Source organism: Spermophilus citellus (genome assembly GCF_964194105.1).
Source record: "Spermophilus citellus genome assembly, chromosome: 9".
NCBI lineage: Eukaryota > Metazoa > Chordata > Mammalia > Rodentia > Sciuridae > Spermophilus > Spermophilus citellus.
The window spans coordinates 58182711-58187688 of NC_138191.1; the positions used below are offsets into that span (position 1 = coordinate 58182711).

General features: G+C 35.7%; 1 pseudogene across 1 annotated transcript; it reads left to right on the plus strand.

Annotated features, from left to right (window-relative positions):
- The first annotated feature begins 2412 nt into the window (after positions 1 to 2412).
- Positions 2413 to 3078, plus strand: LOC308656448 (large ribosomal subunit protein eL14-like; annotated as a pseudogene). Its single transcript has one exon. The product of its transcript is annotated as a large ribosomal subunit protein eL14-like (transcript).
- Positions 3079 to 4978: the final 1900 nt, after the last annotated feature.

The following is a 4978-nucleotide window of genomic DNA, read 5'->3' on the forward strand; positions in this document are numbered from 1 at the left end:
AGTTATTAGTAAAATAAATAACTCAATCAGTCATAAAATGGACAATGAAGGGTCTGGTGATTAAATTTTTCACCAGAAAATTTAATCACCAGACCCTTCATTGGTGAGGAGAGACAGAAGAGACTAAATAGAAAACCAAGAGGGTCCAGGATTCAAGAAGTCAGTGCCTAAAGGATGGCAGCTTCTGTGGGATCATACAGTTTGAAGTAGCATTTCACAGAATACAAATTGCTGTATTGCAAAGGCAAGACTACAAATATCTACAACACTAAGAAGAAGTTAACATAAAGATGAAATCCATGTTACTCTGGGTCTAAGACTTGAATTATTAATTACTGCATTAAAATTTTAGTTCCAAATATTATAATCAATAAAGTTGAACACACATGATAGCGTGTTAAGAGAATTAAAAAATAAGACAGAAGTATTATATGTGTTTATGTTTCAAGGAGTTTTCAGTCTAAAACTTTCTACAATTTATAAAAACAAACAATAAAAAGGTCATACACTCTGTTCTCCCACCTGCTGTTATTTTCCCATCACATCTTATTCACCCTTAGAACCCACATGTACCCTGTGGAGGCTCAATAAATATTCATTTAGTAAACCCCAGTGTCTTCTATAAAGAAACCATATGTCTAGATATAATTCCTCAAAACTCAGTATAAAAAATATAAAGGAATAAACAAATTACAGTAGTCCTATAATATACTACTACATAGGAACAAAAAGGAATGGACAGCTGAAGCATTTAACAACACAAATGAATTTCAAAAGCATTATCAAAAGGCCAAACTGTAGCGGCAGAAAACAAATCAGGGATAGGAGGAAGGTGATTAATTATAAAGAAGCATAGGGAAACTCTGGAATGACAGAAATGTTCTGTATCTTTTTTTTTTTTTGGTAATGGAAATTGAACCCAGGGGTTCCTTACCATTGAACCACATCACCTGTCCTTTTTATTTTTTGAGACAAGTTCTTGCTAAATTGCTAAGGGTCTTGCTAAGCTATTGAGGCTGGCCTCTAACTAACAATCCTCCTTCCTCAGGCTTCTGAGTTGCTGGGATTACAGGCATGCATGTGCCACTGTGCCCAGCAATGTTCTGTATCTTGATTACAGTGGGATTATATAAACCTTTGTCAAAATTCACAGAAGTATGTCTTTTTTAAAGGGGTAAATTTTACTGTACACAAATGATGACTCAATAAACCTGACTAAAAAACAAAGGAAGATATAAAGATCATTATATACCATGCTCTTTGATAATATAATTAAAGTTTACCTATTAATTTTCAGGTAGCTCAGAGTATTTCACAAAATTATGAATGTAATTGTTCTGCCAATAGCAAAGTCTAAAACATCACTTAACAACATAGCATTTCAAAGATACAGATAATTCTAACTATACATTTGTTACAGTTTTTGTGAAGAATGCTTTGTATGTTTAACAAAGAGGTGAAAAATGACAAGTGAGTTTGAATTTGGAGGAAACACAAGCTGGGAAATGGAAAGAAGTAGAAAATGAGACTTCTTGTATGTCAAGGAAAGGTACAAAGGCAGGACAGGAATTAAGGAATATATATTTTAGTTAATTTAAGAAGAAGTTGGAATTATTAGGAAAAGTATTAAAGGTTTTATTTAAAGGAAGAGGTTATTGAACTGAGATTTTATATGACATATGATTATTCTATTTAATATTGATTCTTAGGTTTAGGAATATCATCCAGAGCTGATGGTTTGACTCAGTGGTAGAGTACTTGCCTAGCATGTGCAAGGCCCTGGGTTCCATCACCAGTACTGCCCAAAGGCGGGGAAAATAGAGATGTCATGATCAATTGTATTATAAGCCACACTTAAATAACATTGTATTGAAATGAACTATGATTTATTTTTTAGAACGTTCTTTATGTAAATTACACAAGCTCCACTGTCATCTGAGAACCACAGGCTTAATGGAGAATTTTTACTCCTAACCTTTTCCATGGACCAGTCCCAATGTTCTCTTTGTCTTTGCTTGCTCACTTGTTTATATAGTTGAATTTTTTTCTGGGAACCACTGGCTGCTTTTTTTGAACTCTACTTAGGTAAACTCACATTTAGTAGATTTATCTTATACCAAGTTACACAACAGATTTACAGCAGATATTCTTGCCATTGCTTCATTTTACTGAGTTTACAATGTCTTAAAAACATAAAGGCCAAAAATTGATATATCTTTGTGATGTGAGTTGTTTATTTGGACATTTTTAATAGACATTGTAATTTTTAAAATATTTATTTATTTTTTCTTAGTTCTCGGCGGACACAACATCTTCGTTTGTATGTGGTGCTGAGGATCAACGCGCTACTGCTTGAGCCACATCCCCAGCCCTAGACATTGTAATTTTAAGTTGGATTAAAATAAAATACTCCTTTCTCGTCCTACGCCTCCAACATGGTTTTCAGGCATTTTGTGGAGGTTGGCCAGGTGGCCTACGTCTCCTTTGGGCCTCATGCTGGAAAGCTGGTTGCAACTGTAGATGTTATTGATCAGAACAGGGCTTTGGTTGATGGACCTTGCACTGAGGTAAGGAGACAGGCCTTTCAAATGTATGCAGCTCATTGATTTCATCCTCAAGTTTCCTCACAGTGCTTGCCAGAAGTATGTTCGGCAAGCCTGGCAGAAGGCAGATATCAATACAAAATGGGCAGCCACAAGATGGGCCAAGAAGATTGAAGCCAGAGAAAAGAAAGCCAAGATGACTGATTTTGATCGTTATAAAGTAATGAAGGTGAAGAAAATGAGGAACAAAATAATCAAGAATGAAGTTAAGAAGCTTCAGAGGGCAGCTATCCTGAAAGCTTCTCCCCAAAAGGCACCTGTTGCTAAGGCTGCAGTTGCTAAGCTGCTGCTGCTGCTAAAGCTAAAATTCCAGCAAAAAAGGTAACTCCAGCAGGCAAGAAGGCTCTGGTCCAAAAGGCTCCTTCCCAGAAAGCCTCAGGCCAGAAGGCAGCCGCCGCCTCCAAAAGCTCAGAAGAGTCAGAAAGCTCCAGCCCAGAAAGCACCTGCTCTGAAGGCATCTGGCAAGAAAGCATAAGAGGCTATTAAAAAAGGAATAAGGATTCTTTGGACATGTTAAAAAATTTAAAAAATAAAATAAAATACTCCATCATTGCAAATATTTATAAAACTTGGTTGCATTATATATTTAAAAATGAGATTTCTTATATAAAAGGTACTTAACTAATTATTCAAGATCTGGATGATAAAAATGTAATCTTACTGAGATCAAGGTATATAAAAAGTATCCAGCAACTAGCTATTTATCTTCATGTTCCATTTCCTTGGCTGGTTATCTCTGTCACAGCTTAGATGACATTAAGTATTGTTACAAACTGCCTTTCGTGTCTTCCCACTCATTTATCCATTCGATTTTTTACTTATTTAATAATTGTTGAATACCTCTATATGCCAGATTCTGGGGATACAGGTATGAGTAAAACACATGAGTCTTGTTCTTTGTAGTGAGAAGGGACCCCCAAAAATGTGGACAAATAAATATTTTCAAATTACAGCACATTCTATGAGGAAATAGAACAGGGTAATGATATATAGAATGATGCCATTGAAGGTGTGTGGTAAGTGGGCAGAATATTTTGGACAGGATGGTGAGGGTATCTAAGACAACATATGCACTGACAACTCTGAGAAGCGAATGAAGTAAAGGTGTCAGCCATGGAGGAGATCTGTGGGAAGAACATTACAAACATAGGAAACAACAGCAAATCCTGAGGATGAAATGCTTTTGGCATTAAATGAGGGCTATAATACAGGCCCATGTAATTGAGTGTGAGTGCAGTGAACAAGGGGAGAGTGGTAGGAGATGAGGCTAGAAAGCCATCCAGGTCTTAAAGGCTTTGGAAAAAAAACTTCAGTTTAGTTCTAATGACAATGTGAAATTATCACAGGATTTTAAGTATGATGGAGATGTGATTTTTTAAAAAATTCTCTCTGGCTTTTCTATAGTAGGCAAGAGTATAAACTTGGAAAATAAGAAGATGGCCATTACAGTCACCCAGGCAAAAGATGATGGTGACTTGTAGTAGCAGTCACAGTGGTGAGAAGAGGTTCTACTTTGCAGATGGGGCTGGCACAGATTGCTGATGGATTGATATGGGGATGGTGAGAGGATGTAACTATATATTACATCAAAACTACTTTTGTGACATTATTTCAAGAACGAAACATGATCAAAATGATTTTAGGTCTTATCAGTGTGGCATTTTCTTACAATTGCTTGAGTTTACAGACTCTGATCTTATCTCTACATTAATAATAGATTTTTCTTATTCACTTAACATAGTACATTACTGTAAGCTTCATTTTTAGATTCTTAGAACCATTCACCCTATTTATCTCCCAGTCTAGGAAGGCTCTGAGAGGCTTCATTTCTGTCCCACTGATGAAGAACCTCATTCACCTAAGCCCACTGTGGAAGACCAGTCCCACAACAAAGTTATACTAAAAAGGCAGATTCTGTTTCCATCTAACTCCTAAGTTGGCTTTTCTTACTCCTAAAGGTCTGTATAGCATGATCTTGCCATTTCTTGTAGCAGTGCTTTCAGGAGTGAAATTTAAAAAAAAAATATATATATATATAAAAAGAGAAAATGCTTGTGGAATATATGAGGAAAGAAGAAGGAAGGTACAAAAAAACAGAAAGAGAATGGATGGAGAACTCTCACCACTTAAAAATTAGTTAATATAATTAGAGCCATTCAGTTGAGTGATAAAAGAACATGATAAACTTCACCACTTAGAATTTTGAAAAAGTGGCAGAGGGGCAAGGAAAGAAAAGCTGGGAAAGAAATTTAATTTTGAACTGGTCATTTTGCCTTATGATAAAGACCACAGAAGACATTTTTTTTTTTACACTAGGAAGAAATATATGTGACCACAGCTATCTCTAGTTTCATGTTTATATATTACTACACATC